Source organism: Elaeis guineensis, chromosome 1 (assembly GCF_000442705.2).
Source record: "Elaeis guineensis isolate ETL-2024a chromosome 1, EG11, whole genome shotgun sequence".
NCBI classification, from domain to species: Eukaryota; Viridiplantae; Streptophyta; class Magnoliopsida; order Arecales; family Arecaceae; genus Elaeis; species Elaeis guineensis.
Window position 1 is genome coordinate 174,241,704 of NC_025993.2, and position 20,736 is coordinate 174,262,439.

General features: G+C 29.2%; 1 long non-coding RNA gene across 1 annotated transcript; it reads left to right on the top strand.

The window, feature by feature from the left end:
• The first annotated feature begins 267 nt into the window (after positions 1 to 267).
• On the top strand, positions 268 to 20,367 carry LOC105039678 (uncharacterized). The gene is made up of 2 exons (XR_830951.4): positions 268 to 535; positions 20,109 to 20,367. It is a non-coding gene; the product is annotated as an uncharacterized lncRNA (long non-coding RNA).
• The last annotated feature ends 369 nt before the right edge of the window (positions 20,368 to 20,736 follow it).

Consider the following 20,736-nt stretch of genomic DNA (forward strand, 5'->3'; position numbering starts at 1 on the left):
CTCGTTTAGAAAGTTCTCTTCTGAGCGCTCATACACCAGATCCATATGTACCGTCCATGTCGCCACGCAAGCACATCTCACCGGTACATTACAGCGTCAAAAACGTCCGCGTCACGTTTTATCCATCACGACGCCGTCTAATAACGGATATGATGGATCCGCGTAATCAACGTGGACGTTAGAGATCCGCGTCAATTCTAATGACCTCGTCCCCACCGCCTCTACGCCTTATAAAAGGTCGGCCCCACGGCTTGTCCTCACGCTCTCCCCCCCTCCCCTTCCCCCCGCTCTCGCCATCCTGGCTCAACCGTCGTGATTCCAGTTGGCCGACGAACCAAGAACTGTTATGGCCTCTTATAAATCTCCCCACCCCTCTCCCCATGATCATACGCTGGATCGCCGATACTTGGCCTTCTCTTCGTCATATGGGAGGCGGATGAAGAACGCGTCGTCTTTTCTTCGATCGACGGGGGCTCATCTCGTCTCCGTTTCGATGGATTTGATCGAAGAAAGCGTGATATAACTCCAGCTCAAGGTAAGATCTCTAGGGTTTTGTTGTGATTACTGATTTCGATTCCGGAAAGGCATCAGTTCTTGATTGTTAGAGCTTCTTTTAGACGACTTCTTGATTTTTTGAGTTGATTCGCATCTAAGAGGGGCATTGTTGATGTACTTGATGATAGTTTGCTTCTTGATCATGAATTTGCATGATTAACAAGGGAAAGTTTCTTTTCTTTTGTTACTTTAGTTTCCTTTTTGACAGCATGATCAATAATCATCTTCTTGGACTCTATTGATCTCATCATCTATTTGCGTGCAATTGGACGCGTTATTCGTGGTTCCATAATAAAGTCAGTACCGAGCACGTTAGAAGTCTGTGTTTCTTCTTCTTCTTATTATTAGTTAAACAATTTTTGTAAAGAAAACCATAAATTTGTTATCTTTTCCCCCCATCGTTGCGTTTAGGGTGGTATGCGGTGTAGAATTCCTGATTTATCGATGTATTTGAGACATTAACATTATATGTTAAGTATTTTTGCTGCAGCATTTTTTAACGTTTGCTTCTTCACCATTGATCTGCATCTAAGGTTAGCTAATCTCTGTTTTTTCTCTTTTATTGTGCAACAATATTTCATTCTTTGTTCGTTTTGTTTCTTTTCTATAGCATGATTAAGAACCCTAGAGACTTTTCTTCTTTCACTCTAATCGCTTTCATCTTCTATTTGAATGGAATTGGATGTAATTTTTATGGTTCCACCTTCTTAAGACGTTAGAGAATAGGGGGATTTCTTTCTTGGTAAAGAAAGCCATAATTTGTCATTTTTTTCACCCCCATTGCTGGGTGAAGTGCAGCATACAGCGTAAAATTTCTGTATTCTGAAATTTGCTGTCGTTTAAGATCATGGCTTCTTTCTTTCTGATTTTTTCTGCAGTTGATTCTTTCTTTCTTTCTTTCTTTTAAGCCCTTGCAATTGATCATTGCTTCCCTGAGAGGCAATCTCAAACAGGCAGATGGAATAAGATTTTTTTTTTTTTTCTTTAAGCTAAAGAACTTGTTTGCTGTGTCAATTTTTGGGTGACTTTTTTTTTTCCTTTTGGATAGTTCTTTTTTAGGAAAATGTTGGCAAGCCACCTTTTTCTTTTGGATATTTCCATGCCTGTTACATCTTGACCTTATGGCTGGATTAATCAGAGTTTATTGGAGGAACTGGAATCAAGAGATTGGTTAAAAGTATGTGAAGCTTTGAATGATATTTGCCAGCTCTCACTTCATTGCTACACTTGTCTGCTTCTGATCCTCTAAGTTTAAATCTCTTCTTTTAGCTTCATTTAAATTACATGTCAATTGTGATGTTGTTGTTGTTGTTTTTTTTTTTTTCACTTCCATGTTACACTTTTACAGCTCTAAAAATTTGTGCTAATGCTCACTCAAAGGGATCTGAAGAAAAATTTTTTACTTCATGTCTTGAGGGGAAATAGATGGTGTGCCAACTATTTTGGAGGAAAAAATTTATCCCAAATGGATCTACATCCATACTTGCTTTTAGATTTTGGCAATCTTCTATTAAAAATGATGCTTACATTAGCATATTATTACGACAGAATTAGGGCTATGTTTGATTTTATTGTTTAAATATGATGAAGTTTTTTTTTTTTTTTTTATATTTAAACTTCTGAAAAACAAAGAATGCATGGTTAACAATTTCTATTGTGCAGTCTAGTTGTTGCTTGGATCCAGTTATTGTCAACACTCTTTGTAATACTAGATGGTTCATGACTTTCACAACATAAAGGGGAAGCATGAATTGTATCAGTAGCCTTTCTCTTCAACCACTAGAAAATAAAATTAACAAAAATAAGAGATGAAAGAGAAAAAAACTCCCCTCTTTATAGTCAGAACATTCTAAATTCAAAATTAAAGTTTAAGATCATGGTTTGTTTACAATTACAATATTCTCTCATATTGCTATTTTTTTCCATAGTTTTTTTAAAATCTATGAACATTCTTGAGTTAACAACTAAACACCTTTTTACAATTGTAAATCTTTCTTGCATTCATGTTTTTTCTGTTACAATGAAGCCATGAGCATTCTTGCATTAACAATTAAACACCTTTTTACAGATCTTTCTCATGTTCATGTTTTTTTACAATGATCTTTATGACCCTATCCTCTTAACAGCTTTTACAGTTGCAAGATTCTGAACTCAGAAAAATTATAATACAAAAGAATATTTTATTGTTGCAATGTTCTTTAGCAATAAAATGATATGATGAAAAGGCTTTCATTTTATCGTTTTAGCAAGTACACTGCATGTGTAATATTGAAATTTCTTGGAAACAAAATTCTAGGTTCAAAAGAATTTTTTTTTTGAATAACAGAGTTATTTGACCTTTATTTATATATTTTTTTTGTTTCATAAATTGGATGTTTAATAACTAAACTCCTCTTTGAAATTGCATGTTTCAAAATCCAACAATTTTGACTTCAAATGAAGGTTTTGTGCTTATGAGGCTTTCCCATGCCAAGATTTCATATCAAAAAGTGCTTTTGGTAATATGTGATCATTTTCCTTTGAAAAGCTAAACTTCATAATTGAGATATCAAGTTTGGAAATTCAAAATTTAGTCCAAAAGAAATGTTTCAAAATGAGTTTTTATCATTTTGGAGCATCTTCATTTAACAAATAAAATTCTTTTTTAGAATCACAATTTGCAAAATTCTGAAATTTTGAGTTCATAAAATGGTAACATAGTCATAAAAGTTTCATGGCATGGACCAAGTTTTGTCAAGAAAAACGTTTTGTATTTATACATGTTCTTTCAACAACTATTTACTTTCAAAATCGCACATATCAAGATTCAAAAATTTTGTTTGAAGGAAGGCTATGGATCTGACCAAAATAGGGAAGGTTTTGAGATAAAAATATTTTCTAACGTACAGTTTTTGTTCAAAAAAATGGAGCATACACTTTTAACAACTAAACCTCACTCATATGTCTATCACATTTTCGAATTCAGAAATTTTATGTTCAAAAGAAGTTCTCACACTAATAGGTTTGTCATGTTATGATTTTGTATCAAAAAAGGTCTTTTGGCAATTTACGAACATTCTCCTTCTAAAAGCTAACTCCTTTTTGGAAATTGGTTGTTTCAAAATAAGGCTTTCCATATCTCATTTTTGTTTCAAAAGGAGGCTTTATCATTTTGGAATATTCCTATTTTAACAAACTCCTCTTTCAGAATCAGAATTTGAAAAGTTCAAAACTTTTGGAATTACATAGCTTTTCTTTGTCATGATTTATATCTTTTTTTTTTGTTTTGATTTATGAACATTCTCCTTTTAAAAACTAAACTTCACTTTGAAATCGCAAAGTTTCAAACTTTAAAACTTTGTCCCAAATAAGTGTTTGTGATTATAAAGTTTTTCTCAAATCATGTTTTTGCTTAAAAAAATGCTTTTGTAACTCAGTAAGAACATTCTAATTTTAATGACTAAGGTCCTCTTGGAATCACAATTTTCAAAATCCAAAAATCTCAAGTTTAGAAAATGCTTTCCTAGTTATGGAAGTTTATATATATTATATGTACCAAATTTTATGAAATTATATATTGTCGTTTATGGATTTTTTTCAACAACTAAACTATGCTTGTGAGAAGTTTTGAAATAAGTTTGAAAGTTTTCAAATCATAAAGTCTTCTAACCTTCATTTTTTTTGTTTCAAAAATTGAAGCATTATCCTTTTAACAACTAAACTCTTCTTTTAAAATAGCATGCTTTGATATTTAGAAATTTGAAGTTCAAAAGAAGGTTTCCCACTCATAAGATCTATGCATGTCATGATTTTGTATCACAAAGAGTTTTGTTATTTTTACATATATATATATATTTTAAATTAACTCTAGTTCGAAACTTTGATGTTTCAAAATTTGAACTTGGTCTAAAAGAAGGATTCACAATTACAAAATTTTCTCATATCTCATTTTTATTACAAAATTAGTTTGTAACTTTGGAACATTTTCATTTTAATAAATAATTTTCTTTTGGAATCATATTTTGCAAACTCCAAAACTTTTGAGGGGTATATATGTAAATAATGATTTTCAGAGGATAAATATGTAATAAACCATATTATAGGCCTGTATATGCAAAAAAAAAACTCTTATTTTTTGTTTTGAAAATTGGAGAATCATCATTTTAACAACAGAACTCACTTTCTGAAATTGCTTGTTTTGAAATTTAGAAAATTTAAGTTCAAAACTAGTGCTCAGACAACATGATTCTATACCAAAGTGTTTATATAATTTTTGAACATTGTGCTGTTAAAAATTAATTGTACTTTTGAATTTGGATGTTTCAGAAGTCAAAACTTAGTCCAAAAGGTGATTCACAATTTCAAAGTTTTCTCAATCTCACTTTTATTTCAAGTTGAGGCTGTCATTTCAGAACATTCATTTTTAAGCATGTAATTCCTTTTCTGAAATCACAATTTGTAAACTCAAAATTGTTGATCTTGGAAAATAGATCGGTACTTATAAAATTTTTCTTGCATTGACAAAATTTTGTTGACAAATTGTAGTTTTTGAATATTTTCCTTTCAACAACTAGACCTCTATTAAAAAAAAATCATTCATTTCAAAGACCTTCATTCCTTGTTTAAAATTACAAAAGCTGTTCTTTTGAAAGCAAATCTCTCCTTTTGAAATTTTTAGTTTAAAAATTTTTAGTTCAGAAAAGGCTTTTGATTGCATAGAGTTTTCAATTACCACATTTTCGTGTCAAAAAATATTTTAGTAATTTGTGAATGTTTCCCTTTTAAAAACTAAACTCCACTTAAAATTTGCAAGTTTCAAAATTTAAAACCCTATATAAGAATTTTTCACAATTATAAATTTTTATCAAAATTTACTTGTTACATTTTACAAATATTCTTCTTTCAATAATTGAACTACACTTTTTAATTTTTATATAATATGTTTCAAAATTTAGAAAATTATGAAATTATGTTTTGGAGTTATAGAACTTTTGATTTTAACTTTTTGTTTCAAACATTCGAGTATTATCCTTTTATCAATGAAACTCGCATTTTCAAATTGCATGTTTTGACATTCAAAAGTTTTAAGTTTAAAAGCAGGTTTTGCTCTCATAACGGTTTAATGGGTCATGATGTCGTATCCTAAGAGTTTTTTTTTTGGCATTTTGTTGAATTTATTTTTTCTAAGAAACTATTTCCACGTGTAAAATCAGATATTTCTAATTTCAAAATACAGTCCTAAAGAAGAAGTGGTTTGCAATTACAAATTTTCTAAAAATCTCATTTTTGTCTCAAAATGAGTTCTTATCATTTCGGGATACTTATTTGATTACAAAACTTCTGTTTTGGAACCATATTTTTAAAAGTTCCATTTTAAAAAACTGATCTACAATCTTGAATGGCGATTTCAAAATTGAAAACTTTGTCTCAAGATATTTTCACAATTTCAAGGTTTTATCAAACCTCATTTTTATTGAAAGATATTTTTTAATTTAGGAACTTTCTGATTTTAATGGTAGGCTCCCCTTTTGGAGTCATAAGTTTCATAGCTCAAAATATTCAGGCTTTGGTAAATGAGTTCCTAGTTCCAAAAATTTGTTTTACATTAACTAAATTTTATCAAAATATTGGCTTTGTGGTTTATGAATATTCTTCTTTAAACAAGTGCACTTGTGAAATCATGACTTGAATTTAAGCTTGTAATGAAGTCTCGGAATTCCAAGGTGTTCTCACCTTCATTTTTCTCTTTTCTAAAATTGGTGTGTTATCCCTTTAGCAACAAAACTCATGTTCCAAATTCAAAAGCTTTAAGTTAAAAAGAAGGCCTCGCACTTGGTTTTCTCATGTCATTATTTCACATCAAGAAAGTGTTTTGTATCTTGCAACCAACTCTTTTGAAAAACTAACTTCCTTCTGAAATCGGATATTTTGAAATTCAAAATTTAATGCAAAAAAGGGTTACGCAATTTCAAAGTTTATTCAAATCTCATTTTTGTTGTAAGACATGTTTTTGTCATTCTTGAATATTCTAATTGCAACAAAAGAGCTCCCCTTTTGGACTCCAATTTGTAAGGGTCAAAACTTCTGAGCGCAGAAAATGGTTTCATAGAAACAAAAGTTTCTTTGCATTGACTGCATTTCATCAAATACTTTTTCTAGTTTTTGAATGATCTCCTTTCAATAACGAAGCTGCACTTTCAAAATCACACATTTCAAAGTGATTCACGATTTCATAGTTTTCTCAATCTCTCTTTTGTTTTTTTAAATTTCAAGATGAGTCTGTCATTTCAGAACATTCACATTTAAGCATGTAACTGCTTTTCTGAAATCACAGTTTGCAAACTCAAAATTTTTGATTTTGGAAAATAGCTTTGTAGTTATAGAATTTTCATTGCATTGACAAAATTTTGTTGACAAATTGTAGTTTTTGAATATTTTCCTTTCAACAACTAGACCTCTATTTTTTTTTAAAAAAAAGTCATTTCAAAATTCAAAAAATTGAACTTTGAAATTATAAAGCTTTTTGACCTTTATTTTTCTTTTAAAATCACAAAAATTGTTCTTTTGAAAACAAATCTCTCCTTTTGAAATATTAAGTTTTAGTTTTAAAAATTTTTTAGTCCAAAAAAGGTTTTTGATTGCACTAAGTTTTCGATTATCATATTTTTCGTATCAAAAAATGTTTTTGTAATTTATGAAAACTTCCCTTTTAAAAACTAAACTCCAATTTGAAATTGCAAGTTTGAAAATTTAAAACCCTATATAAGAAGAGCTCATAAATATAAACTTTTATCAAAATTTACTTGTTACATTTTACAAATGTTCTTCTTTCAATAGTTGACTGCACTTTTTATAAAATAAGTTTAAAAATTTAAAAAATTATGAAATCATGTTTTGGAGTTACAAAACTTTTGATTTTAACTTCTTGTTTCAAAAATTGGAGTATTATCCTTTTATCAATGAAACTCACCTTTCCAATTGCATGTTTTGATATTCAAAAGTTTTAAATTCAAGGGCAGGTTTTGCTCTCATAATGGGTTTCACGGGCCATGATTTCGTATTGGAAGAGTTTTTTTTTTCATTTTGTTGACTTTATTTTTTCCAAGAAATTAATTGCACGTGTAAAATCAGATATTTCTAATTCAAAATATAGTCCTAAAGAAGAAGTGGTATGCAATTACAAAATTTTCTGAAAATCTCATTTTCATCTCAAAATGAGTTTTTATCACTTCGGGATACTTAGTTGATAATTAATTTCTCTTTTGGAACCATATTTTTCAAAGTTCCACTTTTAAAAACTGATATGCAATTTTGAATGGCAATTTCGAAATTCAAAACTGTCTCAAGATGTTTTCACAATTTCAAGGTTTTATAAAATCTCATTTTTATTGAAAAATATTTTTTAATTTAAGAAATTTCTGGTTTTAACGATAGGCTTCTCTTTTGGAGTCATAAGTTTCATAGCTCAAAATTTTCAGATTTTGGTAAATAGTTTCTAGTTCTAAAAATTTGTTTTACACTGACTAAATTTTATCAAAATATTAGCTTTGTGGTTTATGAACATTCTTCTTTAAACAACTAGAGTGCACTTGTGAAATCATGACCTGAATTTAAGTTTGTAATGAAGTCTTGGAATTCCAAGGTGTTCTCACCTTCATTTTTTTTCTTTTGTAAAATTGGCATGTTATCCCTTTAGCAACAAAACTCATGTTCTGAAATTCAGAAGTCTTAAGCTAAAAGGAAGGCCTCACACTTGGTTTTCTCACGTCATTATTTCATATCAAGAAGGTGTTTTGTATTTTGCAAACAACCTCTTTTCAAAAGCTAACTTCCATTTGAACTCAGATGTTTAGAAATTCAAAATTTAATGGAAAAAGGGTTATACAATTTTAAAATTTTCCCAAATCTCATTTTTGTTTCAAGACAGGTTTTTATCATTCTTGAATATTCTCATTGCAACAAAAGAGCTCCCCTTTTAGACTCACAATTTGTAAGGTTCAAAACTTCTATGTGCTTTGAAAATGGTTTCATAGTAATAAAAGATTTTTTGCATTGACTGCATTTTATCGAAAACCTTTTGTAGTTTTTGAATGTTCTCCTTTCAATAATGAAGCTGCACTTTCAAAATCACACATTTCATAGTGATTCACAATTTCAAAGTTTTCTCAATCTCATGTTATTTAAAGATGAGTCTGTCATTTCAGAATATTCATGTTTAATCATGTAACTCCTTTTCTGGAATCACAGTTTGCAAACTCAATTTTTTTTTATTTTGGAAAATAGCTTTGTTGTTACAAAAGTTTCCTTGCATTCACAAAATTTTATTAACAAATTGTAGTTTTTGATTTTTTTTTTCCTTTCAACAACTAGTTCTCTATTTCAAAAAAATCACTCATTTCGAAATTCAAAAAAATTTAAGCTTGAAATACGATTTGAAATTATAAAGTTTACTGACTCTCATTTTTTGTTTAAAATTACAAAAATTGTTCTTTTGAAGACAAATCTCTCCTTTTGAAATATTAAATTTTAGTTTTAAAGAGGATAAAAAAATAACCTCCTGCATTTTAGGTCAATTTGCAAATATCCTCTTTTATGTCAACATACTATAATGTCAACATTTTATTCTGCATATTGTTGCAATGTCATCCAGAGACCTTCCGATTAGGGCCAAAGATGTCATCTGTGTCTACATGGCTAGTTATTGGCTGGCATAGTTGTTTTCTTTCTTTTTTAAGGGATGGAGAAGCTGACACGAAGGTTTTGATTAATAATTTTGATTAATTTAAGAGGGTGGAGAGAGAAGGAAAAGGGAAACGAGAGACATGAAGCCTCTCTCTTCCTCACATCCAAGAAAAGAAGAGGGTCGGTTCAAACAAGGCCATGATCGATGGGTGGTGGCTCATGGTGATGTCCCGTGGCAATAGTGGCGGCGGCAATGGCGGTGATTGGTGACTAGTCGAGTGGAAGGGAAAACAAAGGAAATCCATGAAGAAATTGGACCAAAAGAAATAGATTATTGAAGGTTAGCTCCCTAGGTTAATGGCCGATGCCCTGTCATGCAACCCTAGAGCACTCAAAAAAGCGGTGAAGGCCGGCCCAACCGATGGCTAGCAAAAGTTAATAGAAGGAAGAAATTCAAATAGGGCACCCTTGTTCAAAGATGCATTTGGCGACTCACCGGCTCTAATTTGAGTGCAACGGTGATAATGAAATCGGAAAAAAAATAGAAGAATCAAGGGCTTAGGTCCTTAAGTCCGATGAGGCCGAGAAGGTGATCCAGTGATCTTTTCAAGTGGGAAATCCAAGGATAAAATCACAATGAAAAGCTTGGAATCGGTGGGGATTTCTCATGGTTTTTCGGTGGTGCAGTCCATTGGAGTCATGAGGCTTTTATAAACAAGGTCCTAGGGCTTTAGCTTGGTTTTTGACTTGCCGTAGGACTTGATTCCACTGGAATCAAGAGAGGAAGAAGATTTCGATTAGGAGTCTTCTTTCTTTCGTGAGCACATGCCGAGTATGTGTGGGAGGGATAGGCCAAAACTTTATTTTTGTGGGGCAGTTCAAACAAATATGGATCTTTACCAACTAGCCATGTCAGCTTCTCTATCCCTTAAAGAAAAAAAAAGCAACCATGTCAGCTAATAACTAGCCACATAGGCACAGATGACACCTTGGGCCCCAATCTGTAGATCTCTGGATGACCTTGCAACAATATGTAAAATGAAAGGTTGACATTACAGTATTTTTATATATAGGAGGGGTTTACAAATCGACCTAAAATGTAGGGTTTTTTTTTTAGTCTAAAATTTTTTGAGTTCAAAAAAGGTTTTTTTTTTGCACAAATTTTTCGATTATCACATTTTCGTATCAAAAAGTATTTTTTGTAATTTGTGAGTACTTCCCTTTTAAAACTAAACTCCACTTTGAAATTGCAAGTTTGAAAATTTAAAACCCTATATAAGATGTGTTCACAATTATAAATTTTTATCAAAATTTACTTGCTACATTTTACAAATGTTCTTCTTTCAATAATTGAGCTGCACTTTTTATACAATAAATCTCAAAATTGTAAAAATTATGAAATTATGTTTTGGAGTTATAAAACTATTGATTTTAACTTGTTTCAAAAATTGGAGTATTATCCTTTTATCAATGAAAATCGCCTTTCCAAATTGCATGTTTTGATATTCAAAAGTTTTAAGCTTAAAAGCAGATTTTACTTGTAACTAAAAAGAAAAAAATAGATGTTACTCTCATAATGGTTTCACAGGTCATGATTTCATATCGTAAGAGTATTCTTTTTTCATTTTGTTGACTTTATTTTTCTAAGAAACTAATTCCACGTGTAAAATTAGATATTTCTAAATTCAAAATATAGTCCTAAAGAAGAAGTGGTTTACGATTACAAAATTTTCTAAAAATCTCATTTTTGTCTCAAAATGAGGTTTTATCATTTCGGGATACTTATTTGATAAATAACTTCTCTTTTGGAACCATATATTTCAAAGTTCCACTTTTAAAAACTGATGTACAATTTTGAATGGCGATTTTGAAATTGAAAACTTTGTCTCAAGATGTTTTCACAATTTCAAGGTTTTATCGAATGTCATTTTTATTGAAAAATATTTTTTAATTTAGGGACTTTTTGGTTTTAATGATAGGCTCCTCTTTTGGAGTCATAAAATGAGTTCCAGTTCTAAAAATTTGTTTTACATTAACTAAATTTTATTAAGATATTAGCTTGGTGGTTTATGAATATTCTTCTTTAAACAACAAGAGTGCACTTGTGAAAACAAGACTTGAATTTAAGCTAGTAATGAAGCTTTGGAATTCCAAGGTGTCCTCACCTTCATTTTTTTCCCCTAAAATATGCATTTTATCCCTTTAGCAAAAAAACTCATGTTCTGACATTAAAAAGTTTTAAGCTAAAAGAAGGCCTTGCACTCTGTTTTCTCACATCATGATTTCATATCAAGAAGGTGTTTTGTATTTTGCAAACATCCTCTTTTCAAAAACTAACTTCCTTTTGAAATCGGATGTTTAGAAATTCAACATTTAATTTAAAAAAGGGTTACACAATTTGAAAGTTTTCTAAAATCTTATTTTGGTTTCAAGAAATGTTTTTGTCATTCTTGAATATTCTCATTTTGCAACAAAAGAGCTCCTCTTTTAGACTCAAAATTTGTAAGGTTCAAAACTTCTGAGCATAGAAAATGGTTTCTTAGTAATAAAAGCTTGTTTGCATTGACTGCGTTTCATCGAAAACCTTTTATAGTTTTTGAATATTCTTCCAATGATCAAGCTGCACTTTCAAAATCACATGTTTCTTAGTGATTCACAATTTCAAAGTTTTCTCAATCTCATTTTTATTTCAAGATTAGTCTGTCATTTCAGAACATTCATGTTTAAGCATGTAACTCCTTTTCTGAGATCACAATTTACAAACTCAAAATTTTTGTTTTTGGAAAATAGCTTTGTAGTTATAAAATTTTCCTTGCATTGACAAAATTTCATTGACAAATTGTAGTTTCTGAATATTTTCCCTTCAACAACTAGACCTATATTTCAAAAAAAATCACTCATTTTGAAATTCAAAAAATTTAAGTTTGAAATATGGTTTGAAATTATAAAGTGTTCTGACCTTCATTTTTTGTTTAAAATTACAAAAATTTTTCTTTTGAAGACTTTTACTCTCCTTCTGAAAAATTAAATTTTAGTTCTAAAATTTTTTTAGTTGAAAAAAGGTTTTTGATTGTACAAAGTTTTTGATCATCACATTTTCATATGAAAAAATGTTTTTGTAATTTGTGGTTACTTCCCCTTTTAAAAAACTAAACTCCACTTTGAAATTGCATCAAAAAATACTTTTGTAATTTGTGAATACTTCCATTTTTAAAACTAAACTCTGCTTTGAAATTGCAAGTTTCAAAATTTAAAACCCTATATAAGAATTGTTCACAATTATAAATTTTATCAAAATTTACTTGTTACCTTTTACTTCTTCCAATAATTGAACTGCACTTTTTATATAATAAGTTTCAAAGTTAAAAAAAAATTATGAAAGTGTGTTTTGGAGTTATAGAACTTTTGATTTTAACTTTTTGTTTCAAAAATTGGAGTATTATCCTTTTATCAATGAAACTCACCTTTCATATTCCAAAGTTTTAAGCTTAAAAGTAGGCTTTGCCATCACATTGGCTTCATCTGTCATGATTTCATATCGTAAGAGTTTTTTTTTCTCATTTTGTTGACTTTAGTTTTATTCCTCATGTAAAATCAGATATTTCTAAATTCAAAATATGGTCCTAAAGAAGAAGTGATTTGCAATTACAAAATTTTCTGAAAATCTCATTGTTGTCACAAAATGAGTTTTTATCATTTCAGGATCCTTATTTGATAAATAACTTCTCTTTTGGATCCATATTTTTCAAAGTTCCACTTTTAAAAACTGATCTGCAATTTTGAATGGCGATTTGGAAATTGAAAACTTTGTCTCGAGATGTTTTCACAATTTCAAGGTTTTATAAAATCTCATTTTTATTGAAAAATATTTTTTTAATTTGGGAACTTTCTGGTTTTAATGATAGGCTCTTCTTTTGGAGTCATAAGTTTCATGGTTCAAAATTTTCAGGTTTTGGTAAATAGTTCCTAGTTCTAAAAATTTGTTTTACATTAACAAAATTTTATCAAAATATTAGCTTTGTGGTTTATGAATATTCTTCTTTCAACAAGTAGAGTGCACTTGTGAAATCATGACTTGAATTTAAGCTTGTAGTGAAGTCTTGGAATTCCAAGGTGTTCTCACCTTCATTTTATTCTTTTCTAACTTTGGTGTGTTAACCCTTTAGCAACAAAACTCATGTTCTGAAATTCAAGAGTTTTAAGCTAAAAAGAAGGCCTCGCATTCAGTTTTCTCATGTCATGATTTCATATCAAGAAGGTGTTTCGTATTTTGTGAACAACCTCTTTTTAAAACCGTAACTTCCTTCAGAAATCGGATGTTTTGAAATGCAAAATTTAATGCAAAAAAAAAAGTTACACAATTTCAAAGTTTTCTGAAATCTCATTTTGGTTTCAAGACATGTTTTTGTCATTCTTGAATATTCTCATTTTGCAACAAAAGAGCTCCCTTTTTAGACTTGAAATTTGTAAGGTTCAAAACTTCTGAGCATAGAAAGTGGTTTGATAGTAATAGAAGTTTGTTTGCATTGACTGCATTTCATCTGTAGTTTTTGAATGTTCTTCCAATGATCAAGCTGCACTTTCAAAATCACATGTTTCATGGTGATTCACAATTTCAAAGTTTTCTCAATCTCATTTTTATTTCAAGAGTAGTCTGTCATTTTGGAACATTCATGTTGAAGCATGAAACTCCTTTTCTGATATCACAATTTGCAAACTTAAAATTTTTTGTTTTTGGAAAATAGCTTTGTAGTTATAAAATTTTCCATGCATTGACAAAATTTCATTGACAAACTGTAGTTTTTGAATATTTTCCTTTCAACAACTAAACCTGTATTTCAAAAAAATAACTCATTTTGAAATTCAAAAAAATTAGGTGGGAAATATGGTTTGAAATTATAAAGTTTTCTGGCCTTCATTTTTTTGTTTAAAATTATAAAAATTTTTCTTTTGAAGACAAATCTCTCCTTTAGAAATATTAAGTTTTAGTTTTAAAAATTTTTTAGTTCAAAAAAAGGTTTTTGATTGCACAAAATTTTCGATTATCACATTTTTGTATCAAAAAATGTTTTTGTAATTCGTGGATACTTCCTTTTTTAAAATTAAACTCCACTTTGAAATTGCATCAAAAAATGTTTATGTAATTTGTGAATACTTCCATTTTTAAAACCAAACTCTGCTTTGAAATTGCAAGTTTCAAAATTTAAAACTCTATATAAGAATTGTTCACCATTATAAATTTTATCAAAATTTACTTTTTACCTTTTATAAATGTTCTTCTTTCAATAATTGAACTGCGCTTTTTATATAATAAATTTCAAAATTAAAAAATTTATGAAATTATGCTTTTCAGTTATAGAACTTTTGATTTTAACTTCTTGTTTCAAAAGTTGGAGTATTATCCTTTTATCAATGAAACTCGCCTTTCCAAATTGCATGTTTGATATTCAAAATTTTTAAGTTTAAAAGCAGGCTTTGCTCTCATAACGGTTTCACCGTTCATGATTTCATATCGTAAGAGTATTTTTTTTCTCATTTTGTTGACTTTATTTTTTGTAAGAAACAAATTCCTCATGTAAAATCAGATATTTCTAAATTCAAAATATTGTCCTAAAGAAGAAGTGGTTTGCAATTACAAAATTTTCTGAAAATCTCATTTCTGTCACAAAATGAGTTCTTATCATTTCGGGATACTTATTTGATAAATAACTTCTCTTTTGGAACCATATTTTTCAAAGTTCCACTTTTAAAAACTGATCTGCAATTTTGAATGGCGATTTTGAAATGGAAAATTTTGTCTCAAGATGTTTTCACAATTTCAAGGTTTTATCAAATCTCATTTTTTATTGAAAAATATTTTTTAATTTAGGAACTTTCTGGTTTTAATGATAGGCTCCTCTTTTGGAGTCATAAGTTTCATGGCTCAAAATTTTCAGGTTTTGGTAAATAGTTCCTAGTTCTAAAAATTTGTTTTACATTAACTAAATTTTATCAAAATATTAGCTTTGTGGTTTATGAATATTCTTTAAACAAGTAGAGTGCACTTGTGAAATCATGACTTGAATTTAAGCTTGTAGTGAAGTCTTGGAATTCCAAGGTGTTCTCACCCTCATTTTATTCTTTTTTAACTTTGGTGTGTTATCCCTTTAGCAACAAAACTCATGTTCTAAAATTCAAGAGTTTTTAGCTAAAAAAAAGGTCTCGCATTTGGTTCTCTCACATCATGATTTCATATCAAGAAGGTGTTTTATATTTTGCAAACAACCTCTTTTCAAAAACTAACTTCCTTTTGAAATCGGATGTTTTGAAATTCAAAATTTAATGCAAAAAAATGTTACACAATTTCAAGACATGTTGATGTCATTCTTGAATATTCTCATTTTGCAACAAAAGAACTCCTCTTTTAGACTCAAAATTTGTAAGGTTCAAAACTTCTAGGTGTAGAAAATTGTTTCATAGTAATAAAAGTTTCTTTGCATTGACTGCATTTAATCGAAAGCCTTTTATAGTTTTTGAATGTGTTCTTCCAATGATCAAGCCGCACTTTCAAAATCACACGTTTTATAGTGATTCTTAATTTCAAAGTTTTCTCAATCTCATTTTTATTTCAAGATGAGTCTGTCATTTCAGAACATTCATGTTTAAGCATGTAACTCCTTTTCTGAAATCACATTTTGCAAACTCAAAATTTTTAATTGTGGAAAATAGTTTTGTAGTTATAAAATTTTCCTTGCATTGACAAAATTTTGCTGATAAATCATAGTTTTTGAATATTTTCCTTTCAACAACTAGACCTCTATATTTCAAAAGATCACTCATTTCGAAATTCAACAAATTTAAGTTTGAAATGTGGTTTGAAACTAAAAGGTTTTCTGACCTCCATTTTTTGTTTAAAATCACAAAAATTGTTCTTTTAAATGATGTTTTTGTAAATTGTGAATACTTCCCTTAGAAACTACAGTCCACGTTGAAATTGTAGGTTTCAAAATTTAAAACCCTATATAAGAATGTTCACAATTATAAATTTTTGTGAAAATTCTTACCGGTTACAAATGTTCTTCTTTCAATAATTGAACTGCACTTTTCATATAACAAGTTTCAAAATTAAAAAAAATATGAAGTTATTTTTTGGAGTTATAGAACGTTTGATTTTAACTTTTTTTGTTTCAAAAATTGGAGTATTATCCTTTTATCAATGAAGCTCACCTTTTCAAATTGCATGTTTTGATATGCAAAATTTTTAGATTTGAAAGCAGGTTTTGCTCTCATAACAGGTTTCATGGGTCATGATTCATATCATGAGAGTTTCATTTGATTTTTTTTTTTTTTTGCATTTTGTTGACTTTATTTTTTTCTAAGAAACTAATTCTGCATGTGAAATCAGATATTTTTAAATTCAACATATAGTCCTAAAGAAGAAGTGGTTTGCAATTACAAATTTTCTGAAACTCTCATTTTTGTCTCAAAATGAGTTCTTATCATTTTGGGATTCTTATTTGATAAAAAAAAAAAAAAAAACTTCTCATTTGGAACCATATTTTTCAAAGTTCCACTTTTAAAAACTGATCTACAATTTTGAATGGCAATTTTGAAATTGAAAACTTTGTCTCAAGTTGTTTTCACAATTTCAAGGTTTTATCAAATCTCATTTTTATTGAAAAATATTTGGAGTCAAAAGTTTCTAGCTCAAAATTTTCAGGCTTTGGTAAATGAGTTCCTAGTTCTAAAAAATTGTTTTCCATTAACTAAATTTTATCAAAATATTAGCTTTATGGTTTATGAATATTCTTCTTTAAACAACTAGTGTGCACTTGTGAAATCATGACTTGAATTTAAGCTTGGAATTCCAAGGTGTTCTCACCTTCATTTTTTTCTTTTCTAAACTATGCATGTTATCCCTTTAGCAACAAAACCCATGTTCTGAAATTCAAGAGTTTTATGCTAAAAAAGAAGGCCTCACATTCGGTTTTCTCATGTCATGATTTCATATCAAGAAGGTGTTTTGTATTTTGCGAACAACCACTTTTCAAAAACTAACTTCCTTTTGAAATCGGATGTTTAGAAATTCAAAATTTAATGCAAAAAAGGGTTATATAATTTCAAATTTTTCTAAAATCTCATTTTTGTTTCAGGACATGTTTTTGTCATTCTTGAATATTCTCATTTTGCAACAAAGGAGCTTCCCTTTTAGACTCAAAATTTGTAAGGTTCAAAACTTCTGAGCATAGAAAATGGTTTCATAGTAATAAAAGTTTCTTTGCATTGACTGCATTTCATTGAAAACCTTTTGTAGCTTTCCAATGTTCTCTATCCAGTGATCAAGCTGCAGTTTCAAAATCGCACTTTTCATAGTGATTCATAATTTCAAAGTTTTCTCAATCTCATTTTTATTTCAAGATGAGTCTGTCAGTTCAGAACCTTCATGTTTAAGCATGTAACTCCTTTTCTGAAATCACAATGTCCAAACTCAAATTTTTTTTATTTTAGAAAATTCCTTTGTAATTATAAAATTTTCCTTGCATTGACAAAATTTCATTCACAAAATCTAATTTTGGAATATTTTTCCTTTCAACAACTAGATCTCTATTTCAAAAAAAATCACTCATTTTGAAATTCAAAAACATTAAATTTGAAATACGATTTGAAATTTTAAAGTTTTCTTACCTTCATTTTTTGTTTAAAATTACAAAAATTGTTCTTTTGAAGACAAGTCTCTCCATTTGAAATATTAAGTTTTAGTTTTAAAAGTTTTTTAGTTCAGAAAATGTTTTTGATTGCACAAAGTGTTTGATTATCACATTTTCGTATCAAAAAATGCTTTTTGTAATTTGCAAATACTTCCCTTTTAAAAACTAAAGTCCACTTTGAAATTGCAAGTTCAAAATTTAAAACCCTGTATAAGAATTGTTCACAATTATAATTTTTTTCCAAAATTTACTTGTTGCATTTTAGAAATGTTCTTCTTTCAATAATTAAACTGCACTTTTTATATAATAAGTTTCAAATTTGAAAAAAATTATGAAATTATGTTTTGGAGTTATAAAACTTCTGATTTTAACTTGTTGATTTTGAATGGCAATTTCGAAATTAAAAAACTTTGTCTCAAGATGTTTTCACAATTTCAAGGTTTTATCAAATCTCATTTTTATTGAAAAATATTTTTTTAATTTAAGAAATTTCTGGTTTTAACGATAGGCTCCTTGGAGTCATAAGTTTTGTAGCTCAAAATTTTCAGGCTTTGGTAAATGAGTTCCTTGTTCTAAAAAATTTGTTTTACATTGACTAAATTTTATCAAGATATTAACTTTGTGGTTTATGAATATTCTTCTTTAAACAACAAGAGTGCACTTGTGAAATCGACTTGAATTTAAGCTTGTAATGAAGCCTTGGAATTCCCAGGTGTTCTCACCTTCTTTTTTTTTTCTTTTCTAAAATATGCATTTTACCACTTTAGCAAAAGAACTCATGTTCTGAAATTCCAAAGATTTAAGCTATAAAGAAGGCGTCGCATTCAGTTTTTTCACATCATGATTTCATATCAAGAAGGTGTTTTGTATTTTGCGAACAACCTCTTTTCAAAACTAACTTCCTTTTGAAATCAGATATTTTGAAATTCAAAATTTAATGCAAAAAAGGGTTGTACAATTTCAAAGTTTTCTCAAATCTCATTTTTGTTTCAAGACATGTTTTTTTAAATTCTTGAACATTTTCATTGTAACAAAAGATCTCCCCTTTTAGACTCACAATTTGTAAGGTTCAAAATTTCTGAGCATAGAAAATGGTTTCATAGTAATAAAAGTTTCTTTGAATTGCCTGCATTGCATTGAAAACCTTTTTTTAGTTTTTGAGTGTTTTCCTTTCAATAATGGAGCTGCACTTTCAAAATCACATGTTTCGGAACTCAAAAATTTTAAGTTTGAAATAAGGTTTCCAAACTATTAAAGTTTTCTTGCCTTAATTTTTTTCTTGTTAAACTAAAGCATTGTCCTTTGGACAACTGAACTCCCCTTTTGAAATTGCTTATTTTGAATTTAAAAAAGTTAAATATGGACTTCACTTATATGAAGTTTTCCCAAATCATGATTTTGTATCAAAAAATATTTTAGTTGTTAATGAACACTGCACTTCTAATAACTGCATTGTTGAAATGGCAAATTTCGTAATTCATTTTGTCCAAATGATGTCTTCAGAATTTCAAAGTTTTCTCAAATCTCTTTTTTGTTTGAAAATAATTTTTGATTTTGGAATATTTTGGTTTTAGAGAACAAGCTTCTCTTTTGGAATCACAATTTTCAAAATTCAAGCATGTCAAGTTGGGAAATGGTTTTCTAATTACATTGATCAAATTTTATCAAAAATATACCTTTTGTTGTTTATGAATGTTATTCCTTTCAATAACTAAACTGCACTTTTGAAATGACTCATTTCGAATTTCAAAATTTGCAAGTATGAAATGAAGTTTTGGAATTATAAAACTTCCTTGTCTTCATTTTTTATTTTCAAAAATTGGAGGGAGAAACCCAACTTTTATGTTGGAGGGAGAAACCCAACTGCCTTTCTATTCATTTATTTGTACACAACTTAGGTTTAATGCATAAAGAAAGTTAAATCATGATATTTTGGTGAGGGATTGATGTGCAAAACTAGTGGATGACTGAAGCAACCTTTCTTTCTCTCCCTTAGTTTGAGAGGTAATATCTTAGAGCTTTGAGTATATCCTTTCTTTTATTTGTTTTTTTTTTGTTTGAAAAAAAAAAATTCAATGAGGATAGTTTATGATGCTAGGGTGGAAAATTCATAATTGAGCCAAAGATATCTTGCTTAAAATCATGTGTCATAAATGTTCTTGCTCGAAAAGCCTGCCTCTATCTGCATTCCTTTCCCCCTTGTAGGTGAAAAGAAGGTAGATAACCACCTCTAAGAACATTGATTGAATGGATTCAATTTTGGAAGTTTGTGGCTGCCAAAAGCTATGGGGGCATATTCTACTGATGTTGCTGGTTAATTAAAAAAGAGGATCGTACTGTTTTAATGTAAAATCTCAAGCCTCAGGTTTACCTTTATTCCTTCGTTGCTTTCTGAATACTTGGTCTCTCATGTTCTGACTTCTCCATCTCTTTTTAATAGAAAGAGACATGTTACCGATCAAAAGTTGGTATATATTCACTGCTTTATAGTCTTCTATTGTGAAACAAGAATGCAGCCTTTGACATAATTTTTGAGAAAAGAAGAGTTTTTTTTTGCATAATCAGGTCTTTTGTATCCCAACAAAGTATAAAACTTTTAAAAAAGATCCAATCCAAGTAAGAGACAGAGGATCGGCAATATACACAGCCCGCTTATTAGACTAATCTCATGTTAAGAACTATAATTTGCAAATGGTATTGAGAAAAGCTTGTAGAGTAGGAAGACAAGCAATATGGAAGCATGCCAATCTAGGTAGAGAATGTAACAGTTGGTAATAAAAGAAAGAAACAAAGGCCTGTTCCCTGCCTTTAAAGCTAAATCAACCCATTAATG